We start from the raw sequence: 17177 nt of genomic DNA on the forward strand, positions 1-17177 counted from the left end.
CTTATAAACCCAAGGATGCTTTTCATGGATAGTTGAAGACTCCTCTAGATAGAGAGCCCTGGCTGAGTCTGTTCTGCATCAAGGAACTCAGATGTTGATGCCCACAGAGGCTCTCCAGCCATACTCACAGATCCAGGACACAGGGTAAGTCTGCGGTCTAGGAAGACACTTCCGCCACAAATCCAAATACAGTATAAGAGCTCTCCAGCAATCTCTGGCATAACTTTCCATATAAATAAACTACATTATAATACTACTCCAGTGATGCAATTATAGGGAGAGGAATACTAGTTTTTGTCTCTTATTTTCATTTAATAAACATTGATTGTTGTATTTTATAAAATGGTACAGGAATGTAGTGTAAAAATATGGGGAAAAATCTGGTCCCTACACTCATGAAGTTTACAGTAGTTCATCAGGGAACAGTTCACAGTCATCTTCTCTAGCAAATCCTTTGTGCAACTAGCAGAGGGAAAACTATGCATCTGGTGCTTGATGCAAAACAATAGCAAAGAAATTGTACAGCTCACAAATGCAACGCACTTTTTTTTAACTTTTATTTTAGGTTCAGGGGTAAACGTTCAGGTTTTTTATACAGGTAAACTCATGGGGTGGAGGGTGTTGTACAGATTATTTCATCACCCAGGTACTAAGCCTAGTACCCAATAGTTGTTTTGTTTTTTTTTCTGTTTCGTTCCCTCCTCCCATGCTCTGCCCTCAAGTAGGCCCCAGTGACTGTTGTTCTCCTCTCTGTGTGCCTGTGTGTTCTCTCATTTAGCTCCCACTTATAAGAGAGAACAAACGGTATTTGCTTTTCTGTTACTGCGTTAGTTTGCTAAGGACTGTGGCCTCCAACTCCATCCATGTTGCTGTAAGGAATATGATATTATTCTTTTTTAGCTGCATAGTATTCCACAGTGAATATGCACCACATTTTCTTTATCCAGTCTACAATCATGGGCATTTAGGTTGAGTCCATGTCTTTGCTATTGTAAATAGTGCTGTGATGAACATTCACATGCATATGTCTTTATGGTAGAATGATTTATATTCCTTTGGGTAAATAGTAATGGGATTACTGGGCTGAATGGTAGTTCCATTTTTATCTCTTTGAAGAATCACCACCCTGGTTTCCACAATGAACGAATTAATTTGCACTACCACCAATGGTGTCTAAGTGTTCCCTCTTCTCTGCATCCTTGCCAGCATCTGCTATTTTCTGACTTTCGATAATAGTCATTCTGACTGGTATGAGATGGGTATCTCATTGTGGCTTTGATTTGCATTTCTCTTATGATCAGTGATATTGAGTTTTTTTGTCATATGCTTGTTGCTTTAAAAAAAAAAAAAAACTATGTCCTTTGCTCACTTTTTAATGGGGTTGTATTTTTCTCATAAATTTCTTTAAGTTCATTATGGATGCTGGATATTAGGCCTTTGTCAGATGCATAGTTTAAAAATATTTTCTCCCATTCTGTAGGTTGTGTGTTTACTCTGTTGACAGTTAATTTTGCTAACAAAGCACATTTTTTTACGTTACACAGTAAACATAAACTTCTTGATAGGCTTCCATTTTTATAAGCCTCGAAAGGGAGCAGAGATTTTTAAATGCCATTTCAATTGTTTATAACGCATGTTCCCTGTATTTTACAGGCTTTCTACTTTTGCTTTTTCTCACAAGGATTCCTTAAAATCTAGCTGTAATGCACAGCAGCTTGGCACAGGAAGGATGGCAGAGAGCACATGCAAGGTACCCTACAAAGCCAAGCTTGCAATGCAAACAAGCCTCTTATCTGTAAGGATATGCAGCTCACTCTCAATTTCCATTTATCCGCGATCAATCATTGAGTCTTTGAAGGTCACTGGACATAAGTGGTGGCAAGGCTGTGGTATGTTTTCCTTTGAGCAGGACACCGAAACAAGCCGAATGTCTTTAAGATTCAAGAGTAGACCTAAAGCACAAAAAGTCCCTTAGGGCCAACAGCAAATGGGTTAGCCGTTGGAAAAAAATGTTGGTAATAAATTATACATGTAGTTAAATGAAAAAGCTAAAGTGCAATGCAAATTGAAGGTTAATAAAGGGAACTCAGAGTTGTTGGGGAATTCCCAACTTTATGTTCCATATTAATTTAGCAATGTGACTAACCTGTAGGAAATATTTAGCAATACAGCCTATTTTGTTAAAGTGAATCATCCTAACTAATTTAATTTTTCTAAGTTGGATTCCTTTTAATTAACCTGCTTGACACTTGCCTGTGCGGTGTGGAGTCTCCCCTTTCCAAACCATTTGACACACACTGCTGCCAGAGCCGTCTTTCCAAAGAGTGTGACCAATCACATTACTTCAGAGATGCTGCTGACCCATGCAGCACTGTCGAGCAAATTAGAAAAATGGCACCTCCTTCTCAAGCTAAAAGGAAAACATATACATCCAGGTATATGTGTGTGTATAAGTTCGTTACGAATGCACAACTTGAACAGCTCTGCCCTTCTCACCTAGTCACACATCCCTAGCATGCTTAGAAGCAAACATCACTGGTAGCATGCACAGTAGATGTCCTTATGCAAGCACACACACACACACACACACACACACACACTCCAACCCCAAGGTGAAATGCTGTGGGAGATTCAGAGATGGGTAGGGGTGGAAATCAGACCACCAAGAGCAACAGACAGAACAACCTCAGGGAATGCAGAGCCCCGGCAGCACTGGGCACGGTGCATGTGAGTGGATGCATGAGGGCTTCTACTGGGAGAGTCTCTTCTGCAACTCTGGCACTCGCCTGAGACCCCTGACTCTTCACCCCTGCTCACCTGAATCAGTTACTACAGTGGCTCTCAAACTGTGGTAAGGAGCCTTAGAGATTCCCCAGGGTGCTTTTAAGAGACAAGGTCAAAACAATTTTTAGAATATTTAAACATGTTTTTCACTGTTAGTCTCTTCTGAGTATACAGTAACAATTTCTTGATGTTACACAATGTGTGATGACCTCATCACTCTAAGGACTAATGGAATGTGTGCTCCTGTGTTACAAAATATTCAGTGTTAATTCTAATACAGTAAATAGCAAAAGATATAACCTATGTAAACCAAAGCTCTTTGAAACTCTCAATCATTTTTAGGAATGTAAATGAGTCTTGATATCAAAAAGTGTGTGAGCCACTGAGTTAGTATATGTCTACAGTGTGACTGGCACCCCCTGAGATGCAGCAGCCATGTGTGGTGGCCATGATCACTCCTCTGCTCAAAGCTGGCACTGGTTCAGAAGTAGGGAGGCAATGTGGAATCATCCTGGTTTTGGAGACAGACCTATGTGACCTATTGACCACTTACTAGCTATGTGACCTGTTGACCACTTACTAGCTATGTGACCAAGAAAAGTTACTTAATCTTTCTATATATGAAGACTTTCAGAGCTTAGAACAGGATTTCACATCCTCCCCATTCTCCACTTATAACTATTGATTCTCAACCAAAAGAAACGTATCCACAAAAATCAATAGCTAAATAAGAAATAAGTACCAATTTTATCAATAGTTGGGCAAGTGCCCAAAACCTAGCTCTTGAATTGGAAAATGAGGCCATGAGTTCAAGCTAGGCTTCCTCCTCCTAATTTTCTCAAATCTAGAATGATCAGCTTTTTGAGAAGACTCCTAGTCTATTTACAAGCTGCCTCGACAGCACACCCAGCTGATCTTTCACATCGTCACGCATTGCGGTCAGAAAAGGTGCAAAGGTCAGCAGAAAGAATTTCAGACTCCTGCAATTCTTTCCCCTGGATACGTATGACCTAAGGAACATTTCGGATACTGACCTATGATATCAGCTATTCTCTAACTGGGAGTGGTATGTAACTGGTTATTGCCAAAAAGGATCATCAGAGCAATGGAAGGATCTTTTATTGTCTTTGACTGTAGCAGCTACAGGACCTGGCACATATCAGTCCCTCAGGAAGTCATCATCAGTAGTTGCATATGCTGGAATGAATAAGAAAAGAGTCTGAAAAATCAGAGACCCAAAAGTTGTATAGTCTCTGTTTTCCATTCTTATTTATGAGAGCATAGGAGACACTGGAAGCTATGAAGGCCACCGTCTTACAAAGCAAGTTTCCCTCTGTACCATTCCTCCAGCTGTGCACTTGAAGACACAGGGTTCTCAGCAGTCTCTGAAGCTTTCAATTCAATTGAATAACCATTCTTTTTTACTGGAAAATTCTACCACGATATCCAACATTGTGGTTACTTTCATGACATACAAAGAAAATCATGACTTCCAAATTATTTGCCCCCCCACCGAAAAAGGGACTACTATCTTGTTATTAGCACGGTCTTAGGATTGTCAGTGAAGAGCCAGGAACGGATGTGAAATATATAGAATTCATTCAAATGCTTTTAAGTCCTAGCCCTGTCAGTTAGGAAAGTGGAGGAAAAGAATTAAGGATGGACTCTAACTTTAAATTAGTTAAGTGACTCCTATCTAGTCATAAATCAGCTCGGGTAGGAGTTACAGAATTTTATTTACCAAGATCAAACAATAAAGTTGAAATACGTCACACAAGAATTAAAAAGGCCTTAATTTAAACTCCTGGGACTCGGGTTGCAAAACAAATGGAATTTACATATCAGAGCCTTGGACAAATAATATATTTAATCATCTATTGTATATAACCTAGTATATCCAATATATTATCATTCCAACACAGCTGTAAAGATAAACCTCTTTTAACATCTGCAGTCCCTGCTCTTGCCCCAGTCCCAAATCTCTGGTCAATTAACCTTCTCAGCCAGTTGAAAAGTAACCCTAATTCACTCAGGGTGGTAACCCTATCCTCAGTGGGTGAGAGTTTTTTAATGCCAGGAAGATTGAGAGATAAGTAGAGGTGATAACATAAACAAATCCATGGTATCAATATTTTAAGTAGCTCAAGGAATCTGATACATCAAAGCATCTGGCAGATTAGTCTAATGACTCCAATTTATATCTAAGTAATTGATATCTACATATTTTTACATTAAAAGGTATAAATGACTTGCTTTTGTTTGTATATAGTATTAGAATATATCGAAGAACTGGAGATTTATAATATTTATAAATACACTAAATTAACCGGAGCATTTTAGGTACTTACAGATGAATAACTTGTTAAGTGTTTGGCTCTTCAGAAAGCAAGTCCATTGAAGTTTAAAATGTTTAAAGGACTATAATTAATCAAGTTAATTAGTAAACTCTTTTAATATGATTGGTAACATTTACTGGATTTATAAATAGAATAGTAATGATGAGTTGAGTAATCATCGTTCAATTAGAAGTATTTTTGGTTGGTAATTTTAACATACCAAATTCTGATTTAGGAAACAAAGGTAGCTACAAATACTCTTCTCTGTGAACACTAGCCCCCAGGGCCACTAAAATTCACATGACGTCTCTGACCCTGTGTTTCCTTTGATGCTGAGATCTCAGCATTTGATCTCTGCAGAACATTAATGCTGATCCCTAAGAGCAAGCTTTTCAGAAGGAGGGAAAAAAATCATTTACACATCAGATGTGACTCTGTTTCCTTACTATATTTAATCTCCAGGAATGGACTCATAAAATAATAAAAGCCCCAGTTCAAATTAGTATCTAGTATTTCATTCCATTATCAAAAACCATGACCACATAATCTACTGGCTGGCAGAAAGTCCTTCTCTGTTTTGGACTTGAGCTCTGCGTAGATAAAGTTCTTGTTGTCTGGATCTCCTGTTTTCATCAAAATTAATACACAGAGGTTCTCTCACTCCATGTCCATATAAGTTTTAGAAAGGCTAAAACACATGGCTGCCGAATCTAATATAAATATTTACAACTTGAGCCCAATATACATAGAGCTGATGGAAGATGGCACTGAGACAGAGGAAGGAAATGGACAGAATGTGGCAGGAATGTTAACATCCTAAAGTCAGGCGTTAAGAGATATTACTGACATTACTGAAGATAAAGAATCAGAAATAAAGCTTCAAGTACATTATTTAAAGTCATAAAAGTAACCAGCTGAGAGTGGTGGCTCACACCTGTAATACCAACACTTTGGGAGGCAGAGGTGGGTGGATCACCTGAAGTCAGGAGTTCGAGACCAGACTGGCCAACATGTTGAAACCCTGTCTCTACTAAAAATACAAAAAATTAGCCAGACATGGTGGTGGGCACCCATAATCCCAGCTACTTGGGAGGCTGAGACAGGAAAATCACTTGAACCCGGAGGCAGAGGGACGCAGTGAGCCTAGATCACGCCACTGCACTCCAGCCTGAGTAACAAGAGTGAAACTCCATTTTTATTTATTTACTGATAAATAAATAAAAATAAAGTTATAAAAGTAACCAATAAAAGAACTAAAATTATAAATATAAATTATATATAATACAGATACACACATGTATATACCTAAAAACATTAGAAAACATGAGGAGAGAGCAGTATATAAGAAACCTTATCTTTCCTGCCAAAGAGGAAATACATGCTATTACAAAAGATATCTAATAACTACACACTATATATTATAAATCAAGAAATACTACTTGGAGTGCCACTGTCCAATACAGTAGCTACCAACCACATGTGGGTATTGGGCACTTAAACTGACATTTGCTGCAAGTTTAAAATACACAACAGATTTCAAAAACAACATTAAAAATAAAAACTATCTATCCTGATGAATCTGCAAGGAAAAAAGAAGAAAAAAAATTTTTTTTTAAACTACCTCATTAATAATCTTTATGTGTTGAAATTATAATATATTGGATATACTAGGTTAAATTAAATATATGATTAAAATTAGTTTTATGTGTGTACTTTTACTTTTTTGGTGTGCCTATGAGATGACTTAAAATTACATATGTGGCTCACATTAGATTTCCATTAGACAGGACTAATCTAGAGTTTTGGCACTAAACATCAGCACTAAAAATACAAGCAGTTACAAGAGTTGGCCTCAAGGAACCAGAACTGGAGGAAGAAGCTACATGAGACTGGAGCCAGCTGCTTTTCTCAGAAATCCTTCTGTAATATTTGAATCATTATCTTAAGCATACCTTTCTTTGCAAATTTAAAAAGCAAGATTAAAATATCATAAATGTAGAAAGCACATGAGGCCATAGATAAAGGTAAAAAAATAACCATAATCATGATGAGAGGGCAGGAGAGGGCTGTGATGGACGTCATCCACACGCAGAACAGAACCAGAGGCCGCTCGCTCTCAGGTCAGCCTGGCAGCATTCAGCATCCTTGTGGGCTGGGCCATGTCAGTAGCTTTCACGAACAAAACACAGTCACCCAGGCCAGTTACAGGAGCAGTGGCTCACACCTGTAATTCCAGCACTTTGGGAAGCCAAGAAGGGCAGGTCACTTGAGGTCAGGAGTTCGAGAGCAGCCTGGCCAACATGGCAATACCTGGTCCCTACTAAAAATACAAAGATTGGCCGGTTTCCACATAGCCTGTAATCCCAGCTACTTGGGAACTGAGACAGGAAAATCACTTGAACCCAGGAGTCAGAGGTTGCAGTGAGCCAAGACTGCCACTGCATTCTAGTCAGCAGAAGGACTTTCTGTCTAAAAATCTGGCAACAGAGTAAGACTGTCTAAAAAAATAAAAATAAAAAATAATCACCCAGACTCATTTCAGTTTCATCTTTATGAGGTCCAGCCTTTGTCTCCAGTCCTGAATCTTTTACTGGTTGTGCTACCTTTCTCTCCACCGCACAGCCAGACGTCACATCTTCATACATCTTCAGCACTGTCCTAGAAATCATGTCATGTCCAACTTCTGGAAGGTCCTTGGCACCCAAAGCAATTATGAGGTCCTGAGTCGACATCCTCCTCCTATAACCTCTTTCTCTTTTTCCTGTTTTTCCATAAGGAAACTCAGTGCTCCCAAAAGTATTTCCTTAAGGAAGCTTTCAGTTGTGGAGAGCTCCGAGTCCCTAACATTTGGACCTTTTAGTGTTTTCTCACATGTTAAACACTGTATCCTGGTATCTAAAATAAGAGGGTCAATCTACACAGAAAAGGCATTCATGCAATGAAAAATGTATGAGAGCCTACTGGTGCTGAGCACTGATCCAGGGAGTGGCACTCCAGGTAATATTTCTTGATTTACAGTATGTAGTATGCAGTTACTAGATATATTATGTAATAACATGAATATTTCCTCTTTGACAAGGGATGGCAATGAACAAGACAACATCATCTGCTCTCTTGGAACTTACATTTTAGTGGAAGAGACATAAGAAGTAAATATATACATAATTTTAAGTAACACATGCTTTCTTTTTATAATTTTATCAGAAAAATATGTAGAATAATGGGATAGAAGGTGAGGGGGTCAGGGGCAGAGGTATCTATTTTAGAGACTTCTTACTGGGGAAGGGTGATCGGAGGGGACACTGGATGATGGAAAGGACCTAGCTACACAAAAACCTGTGAGGAAGGCAAGCAACAGTCCAAGCAAGGGGTGGCAGTGTCTGAGGGCTTCCAGTGGGAACAGACTCAGAGTATCCAAAAGCAGCATAAAGGCAAGTGGGGCTGAGAAGAGTGAGTGAGGAGCGGAGGGGAGCCGGAGAGGCACAGGGGGCAGTCTGCCCTGAAGGGCTCTGTGGGCTCTGGTGAGGACTTCAGATTTTATCCCAAGTACCTCAGACTCTAGCAGGTTTGGAGCAAGGAGTGCATTGGCAGAACTTTTGACTTACTGACTGATTTTCAGGTGGAAGTATAAGTAATGAGTTAAATAAATAAATAAAAAATTTAAAACCCTTCCCTCTTTTCCTTCTTTACCTTCAAAGTTAGTTAAATAAGAAGCGTTGTCACCACATCCACCTAACTTTTGTATTTTTCAGTGGAGAAAAAAAATAAAATAAATAAGAAGTATTAAACCAGGCACATCGGCTCATGTCTGTAATCCAAGAGTTTTGGGAAGCCAAAACAGGAGAATCACTTGAGGCCAGGGGTTCAACATCAGCCTGGGCAACATAGCAAGATCCTGTCTCTACGAAAATAAAATATAGCCGGGCATGGTGATGTGTACCCGCAGTCCCAGCTATTCAGGAGGCTACATAGGGAGGCTGCCTGAGCCCAAGAGTTCAAGGCTGCAGTGAGCTAGGATTGTGCCACTGAGACCCCAACTCTAATATAAAAAGTAATTAAAAATAAGAATTATTAAATCAGAATTCATTATTCAGAATACATTTGGGATTACCCTGGATCAACAGACAGACAGCTGACACTTACAGGACTGTCATTCTTCACTGCTGTATGCCCTTTGCAGGACAATTTAGGTTCCGTACCTAATGTATTCCAATTTAAGTTTGTACTGAGCCCTTTCTACAGAGCAGTACTGTGCTGGGTACTTGTCTACATGACCTCGTCTCATCCTCAAAACACCCCTATGTTAGGTAAAAATACCCCAGTCCATCTCTGAAGGAACAAATGCAGAGATTAAACGACTTGTCTCAGATTTTATGTCAATAAATGGCAGAGCCTAGATGGTGCACACAGCTTTTCTAATGCAAAGCACCACACCGCACTGTTTTTTTATAGCCCTTTTATCAGCCATAAAAGGTTTTTCTCACATTTTAAAAGACAAATATCAAAATGAATCATCCACTTCGAGGTAAATGGTGGTTAATTGCTGTCAGTTCCTGACAGTAAATTAGAGATTCAGCAACATAGAATAATTTGCTTGCAATTATGCAATTTGGTAGTGGCCAAGCTGGGATAATTATTAGATTTTTCCCAAATGCTCCCATTGTTATCCAAGCCCATCTTTGAAAATTCAAAAGCAGAAAGACATCAATTAAACCTAGGAAGGAATCTGAGTTTCAAAGGAATGAAGGTTAATTAAGCTGCAGATATGCTCACAAAAAGTACAGTTGCATCCATAAAAATAAGAATATTCAAAGTGTGATGCTGAAGCAGAGACGTGGGAGAGTGTATGATGAAGTAAAGGCAGCCCCTGGGTGGGTGGATGGACACGCATGAGCAGGAAGCCTGGCACCATCCCAGGCTAGTACATCGATTCTACGGAGTAATCAGGGTTCCTACAGATTAGTCACTACAAACTGTTTACCAGGACAAACTGTACTTTAAATTGACTGTGTGTTTATCTTGTGTTTTACCTGCAATTTTTCAACAAGATTTGTGTCGTATTGACCAGAGTATACCAATCTTTAAAAAGCTGATTAAAAAGTATGATATTTTTATTAAGACTTATAAAAATAATATGTTGTATATGATGACTGCTCATACAACTCTGTTGAAGCATTGTCACTGAGGTAAATGGAAAGAAAAATTCTATTACATCATACATGCTTTAGTGCCCTAATATTTTCCCATTGATTTCAAGCTGTATTGAAAAGCAAACTGGACCCTTCAAGAGTCACTTGTTCCAGCATTTGAAAAAAGCACTGATTTTAACATGGGGGCATATAATCAAGTTTTAGAAACATTCACATTGAAATGAGCTTTAAAAGGTTATCTGTCAGTGTTTCATTTGTTCAACCTCTGAATATTAAGTTTTTAAGTCTTTCTCCCGTATCCTCCAGCTCATGTCTAAAGTCATTTCCTTTAGAATTATGCCATCATTTAAAATTGCCAACTTACCATGTTTCTTAGTTCATCTTTCACATACAGAATTAAAATAACTAATAAGGTAAAGAAATATGGAGAATTTTTTAATTGCTTAATTAAAGTTATAACGGCTTTGATGACAAAAATACTTATAGAATAATTAAGAATTTTAAATTGCCCAAGGATTAAGTCTCCTTGCATCTTTTGACATTGTCATCCTCAACACACAGCCTTTCCCAGAAGCAGAAAGAAAGTGTGAAAGATTGCACAGTAGGCTTTGTGACATGGCCTCAAACCAGCTGCAAGGAATGAGAAATCTGTGCCCAGGGAAAGGAAATTAAATTTCTTAATATCTAGCAAGTTTCTAACACAAAAAAAATAAATTAACAGAATTTATACAGTAGTAAAGTGTCAGATTTCCTTCTACTACTTACAAAATTAGTTCAGTGTCTTATCCTACAATCCATTTGTATGTATATACTTTATTTTAACCTTAAGAAGAAAACTCAGGGACAGTGGCACAAAAGAAAGGCCTTTGTTAATGATATTCTGAGAGAAAAGTAAACCTGTGAATCTATAGTTTAACTCATCTCAGGAAGCAGTTTTCTAAAAGCTGATAAAGACCAGACATGGTGGCTCACCCTGTAATCCCAGCACTTTGGGAGGCCGAGGAGGGCAGATCACTTGAGCTCAGGTATTCGAGACCAGCCTGGGCAACATGGTGAGACCCTGTCTCTACAAAAAAATACAAAAATTACTTGGGCATGGTGACACATACCTGTGGTCCCAGCTACTTGGTAGGTTGACGTGGGAGTATGGCTGGAGCCCAGGAGATGGAGGTTTCGGTGAGCTGAGATTGTGCCACTGTACTCCAGCCTGGACACCAGAGTGAGAGCCTGTCTCAACAATAACAAAAAAAAAACTGATAAAGATAAAGTTCTGGACACACCGAACTTACCTAGTACCAAGTCAAGTCCAACCACAGACAGGCAATCCCCACCCCCACCCTCAACTCCCATTCTATAGTTAAATTTAGAAAACAGCATCCTAAATGTTCATCTACGTTGCTGCAGTCAAGTCCAAGGCCAACTGGAATATTCTAGGAAAAAAACTAAAAGATATGCTTACCGTTTTCTCAAATCTATGATATCCCTAGATTCACTTAGCACAAAGGGAGAAAATTACCAAGCAGAGGCAGCACAACCTGGTACCAACAATAGGACTGTGCATGGTGGGCACGAAGGAGCTTTTAATTTCTTCCTTGGGGCCTACTTTCAGATTGTATCAGTGCCTATGCCCACACCAGTAAAACTGCTCTGTGAAGAATGGAATTCAGTAGCTAATTACAACTTTTATAATAAAATGTGCAATGCCATAAAGGGCGTGCTGCCTCTTCAAGTAACGAGTCCCCCCTCACCAGAAGTGTCCAAATCAAGAGAGCGTGACTGTCTGATAGAATGCTATAAAGGGCCTCATTATGGAGTGCAAAGGTTAAATGACACCCAGAGTACCATCCAATGCTCAGATTTCAAGGTTCCGTGCATTTAAATTTCTCTGTTAAAAAAAAAAAATTAAGAGTGCTTATTTACCAAGCCACATCTCTAGCTCCGTACCATCAGTATCCTTGGTTCAACAATTATGTAGGAAAAGCAAAAAAAGAAATCAAAATTTGATCATAAACTATAAATTAAATGAGTGTTTTCTCTTGATTTAGATTGTTTTACCAGCTACCACTTTCTTATAAATTAACAAATCCAGAAAATTCCATTTAAGTTATTTTCAACTCAAAATAACATTCTATTTTGCCACCTGCAGGGAATTCGAAGGTTAGTTACAGAGAGACATGGAAATGAAAACTGAAAGTACAAGTATGGTGAGCTATGGTTCTGAAGGAATGGTTTTTTAAATTGTGCTTAAATATCCACAATTACTGATTTTTTCTAAAACCCTGTGTATATAATTATACCTAGAGGACAATAGATTGAATCATCAGGTGTTCAATGATCAAACCAGGTTAAAACTAGAAAGTAGAAAAGTTTGATCTAAAATCAAAGGACCAGCAGCCTCAGAAAGCTAGGGACCGTGTCTTGTTAGTATTACTGGAGTTAATAATTCCAGGAGGACAAAACATAACCATGACTCTCAGTTAAACTTAGAGTTTCTTGCTGACTACACTCTGCATGTTGCAGTGTAAAATGCTAGTTTCTTATCTCGCAAAACATCTGCCTTTTGATGCTAAAAGCAGGATCCTGAGGGAAGTAGTGATCTTTCCCAAGGCAACTTGATTCATAGTAGGGCTTCCAAATTTTAGCTAAAAGACATTTTGATGAAACTAGCAATACTGAGTAATTGTTTCCACAAATTATCTTCATAAACTTTTCCTTTCTCTCCAGAATCTAGGCAGTGGGATCTGGAGATGCACCGCGTTTCTTCGCCATAGCTCCCGCTCCCGTAGTTATCTACACAGCGGTGCTGGCTGAACACCCACACATCTGAGCTCTGTGCTGCAAAACATTCCTGTTCATTGGTCCCTGGGAGTTTGTGAAGAAAAATCATCCGAATGTGGAGAAATAATGAACAAATGAACATAATGTGTAAAACAAGGACTAACATGTTGACCCCGAGGAGTTAATCTTATTGCAATAAAGTAGAAGAGCAAGAATAAAACTGCTCTCAAATACACAGAGGTGGGTGATTGAGAAACGGACAGGAATAATAAGCATAATAAAAATAATCACTGAGGGTGAATAATCCTCGTGTAAGGTGAGTAGAAAGCACTTCAAGGACAAATGGAGTTACTGGCTTGTTTTATAAATATTAAAATTTAAGGCTGAGCATGGTGGCTCACAACTGTAGTCTCAGCACTTCAGGAGGCCAAGGCAGGTGGATTACTTGAAGCCAGGAATTTGAGACCAACCTGGCCAACACAATGAAGCCCTGTCTCTACTAAAAAATGCAAAAATTAGCTGCGTGTGGTGGCAGGCACCTATAATCCCAGATACTTGGGAGGCTGAGGCACGGCAATCACTTGAACCTGGGAGGTGGAGGTTGCAGTGAGCTGAGATTGTGCCATTACACTACAGCCTCGGCAACAGAGGGAGACTCTGTCTCTAAAATAAATAAATAAATATTAAAATTTTATTAAAATATTAAGAAAGTAAATGTCAACCATCCTATGGCCCTTATTTATGGAAAATCTCATGGGGTCATAGTGCTTATTATACAATTCTCACTTCTCCTCTGTATTTGGTGTTTCCTTAACTCTGATCTCAGCTGCTCGGATTCCTGTTTCCAGTGAATTTTCTTCAATTCTCATAACTAAGGTGTCTATGGATACTCAAAACATGATATTCTCTGTTTTGTACAGTGCCTGCAAGGTAGTAACATTATTGGTTGCCTATATGGTAGGCATTCCCTTCTTTCTTCCTGACAACCTTGAGCCAAAAAAGTTCCTGTTGCCAGTGGAAGATCTTCAGTCTACTCTAGTGCAAAGTAAAGTGTTTTTTTTCAATTACAGCTGATATTGGCTTGAAAACATAAATTATTAGAACACATCAGAGGAGATACGTGAAAAAAACAAGGAAATGGAAAGGTCAAAGGAAACGGAGAGAAACAAAGGATAAAAAAATATGGAAGTTTGCTGAATTTGAGAAATAAAGACCTGAATTCATGTCCCTGACACCTCCTAGCCATGTAATTTTGAGTAATTCTCATCACCATCACCATCATTATCAGAGCTAGGATTTATACAGTCTTTACCATGAACTCATTTCTTTACACAACTTATATCCTTTAGTCCTCATAGCAACTATCAAAGTAAGATCCTATTGCCCCACTTTACAGATGGAGAAACAGATTCAGAAAACAAATAATCAGCCCTGGGTTTTACAAATAGGAGATCTCAGAATGAGGGATTTTCCCTTGTTTGAAGTACATGATTTGAAAGCATCCCCCCTTTCCACAATGGTGGGATATCTCCTAAACGTAACCTCTCAGAACCTCAGTCTCTTCATCTAGAAAGGAATTATTATAATTATTTCTGTAGTTTCATGAGGATGTGTATTAATTGTCCTTTGCTGCAATCACTTAACGGCATAATACAACTCTTACTTGCTATTTCTCCATGGTCTGTGAGAAGGCTGGGCAGTCTGCTAATCTTGGCAGGACTTGATGGGGTGGTTCTAATGGTCTGAGCATGAGTCTGGTAGTCAGCTGGATATTGGCTGACCTAGGATGGCCTTGCTGGAATGACTGGCTGTGTTCCATGTGGCCTCTCTAGCAAGCAAGCCTAGGCTTGTTCCCATAACACAGGCAAGGCACCTAAGAGGGGAAAGAATGCAACTTCTCTTGTGTTCTAGGGTCAAAACCAGCACATCACTTACACTATATTGTTTGTTAAAACAAGTCTCAAGGCCAGCCCAGATTCAAGAGCTAGGGAAACTGACTTCAAAATTACATTGTAAATGACATGTATAGAGGGAGGAGTGTAGAACTGGGGCCATTTTGCAATCTCTCTACCATAGGACATATGTCAATGTGCTTTATAAACTGTAAACTGCCACTCCACTAGCTCCCTGTCTAGAATCTACTCTTATCGAAAAGTACCACTGCTCCTAATCCAAGGACAGCTCATTTTCATCACTGTCATCTCTTCTGCTGGGCTTGTAAAAAAGAGCTGGACAAAGCCATGTATTGAAGATCAGTGTATCAGGCTTTTCTCATGCACTCTGAATTCAGATGAGACCTTCCCCTATGCCCTTATCCTGAGACTTTATCCATACTTACATTCCTCTAAATTAGAAACTCTTCTAGAAATAAAAATTAAGGAGAAAAATTTCCAGCTTGCTGTTATGTATTCTCAGCCTTTCTGAAATTGCACATTCCATTATTATTGTATCATGCTTCCTTTCGAAAGCAAAATTCCAAATGCTAAATCCCAAATTCGTAGTTTAAAATGCTTTAAACTGTATGTCCCTGAGAAACACAGTCTTGAAAGGGCATCAAATGAGTATCAGCATTTAGAGTAAGCCATGAAATTTAATGTGATTTGGACAAATGGCTGCTATAACCAGAAACTCCAGGGATTATGTCTTTTCTGTCTCAGAAATATTTATCTGTATTTTTCAAGTCCTCCATGAACCATATTCAGATGAGCTTGCAAGAGGATGTCAACCCTTTATCATAGCTCCTTAGGCCAGTTGCTCTTAACCTTGGCTGGCTGCACACTAGAGTTACCTGAGCAGGTTTTTAAAATCCCTATGTTTAGTTGCACCCCAGGATAATTCATTCAGAATCACTGGAAATGAGACATCACATCAGCATCTTTCAAGCTCCCCGAATAATTCCAATGTGCCCCCAAGACTGAGAAACACTACATGGGGCCCCTGCCTTCCTGCCTATAAATGGAAGGCTTCATTCTGGATTCCAATCTGTACTAGGATTGAACTCTATTTTCTCTCTTTGCATTGCTGACAAAATAGCTTGACTATTTTTCATTAAACTCTTTTGAGGCAGCATATTGTAGAAAGAACCTTTAGAGTCAGAGCTGCAGCTAAATCCCTGATTAGTTATTTACTAGTTATACAATTTGGAGCAAGTGACTTAACCTACTTAGTTTCTCTTATCCTTAATTTCCTCCTGAGTCAAATGGTATAACAATTTCTACCACACAGGGTAAGTTATAGAGAGTAAATGAGATGAAGTATCTAAAATGCCCCATAGTAGACAATCAATAAATACCCATCTATTTTCCCCTAAGGATTCTTGATTAAGCTGTTCAGCATCCTCAGGTGGCCTGCTGTTGACTGCTGGAGAGGAAGGAAGAACCCTCCATGTGTATTACATGCATCTGTACATAGTGACAAAATTCAGTTGTCTGCTTTTACAAGCATCAGAAAATCCTGCTACTAATTTTCTTGGGGTGGAATATCATCATGTATCTCCTTGCTAGGGCTCACCCCACAGGGAGTCTGAATGTTACTTGCTCTTTGTCCAGACACATTAATGATGGGGTCTTTTTTTCTGTCGCCATCAGCCCAATAGGCCTGAGGCAGATAAGGTATGAAGCAAAGACAACATAGGTAATTATGGCCAAGGACTCAGCCAGCCTCCCTCTGCACCAAAGCAGCTTGCCACAAAAACAAAAGAACCAAAAATGACTGCAGAGTAAGGCAATGTCACCATCCCAGCTACAAGAGCAGCAAAACCATCTCTGGGTAGGAGAATTATTTCATTGCTAATCATAAGTCTCCTGGACAAGTTCGCAAGCACACTTCTGCACAAAGGAGTATCATCAAATTACTGTCGTTTTTTTAGCAACAGCAAAAAAAAAAAACCCCACCAAGAAAATCAGCCTTTTTTCCCCCCAGTCTCTGCATTGGTAACAAAGAGACAAATTTAGATTTTCCTAAAATATGTTAGTGGATGTTGTGTCTCACGTTCATCTGATATCTCAGTCAATCTGGCATTTATGTCCACTTGAAGATTATGCATCCATTTGTTTATGTTTATTGAATGCCTTCACCATCTTAGAGATCTGCAAACTAAGGCCCATTGGCCAAAGCTGGCCCACCACCT

General features: G+C 39.0%; 1 long non-coding RNA gene across 1 annotated transcript in view; it reads right to left on the reverse strand.

The window, feature by feature from the left end:
- The window catches only part of LOC141580309 (uncharacterized), a 770493-nt gene extending 759003 nt beyond the window's left edge, over positions 1-11490 (reverse strand). The window contains exon 1 of the long non-coding RNA XR_012512504.1: positions 11380-11490. This is a non-coding gene — a long non-coding RNA (uncharacterized LOC141580309). The remainder of the gene's footprint in view (positions 1-11379) is intronic.
- Between the last annotated feature and the right edge of the window lie 5687 nt (positions 11491-17177).

This window comes from Saimiri boliviensis, chromosome 1, assembly GCF_048565385.1.
Source record: "Saimiri boliviensis isolate mSaiBol1 chromosome 1, mSaiBol1.pri, whole genome shotgun sequence".
Classification (NCBI taxonomy): Eukaryota; Metazoa; Chordata; class Mammalia; order Primates; family Cebidae; genus Saimiri; species Saimiri boliviensis.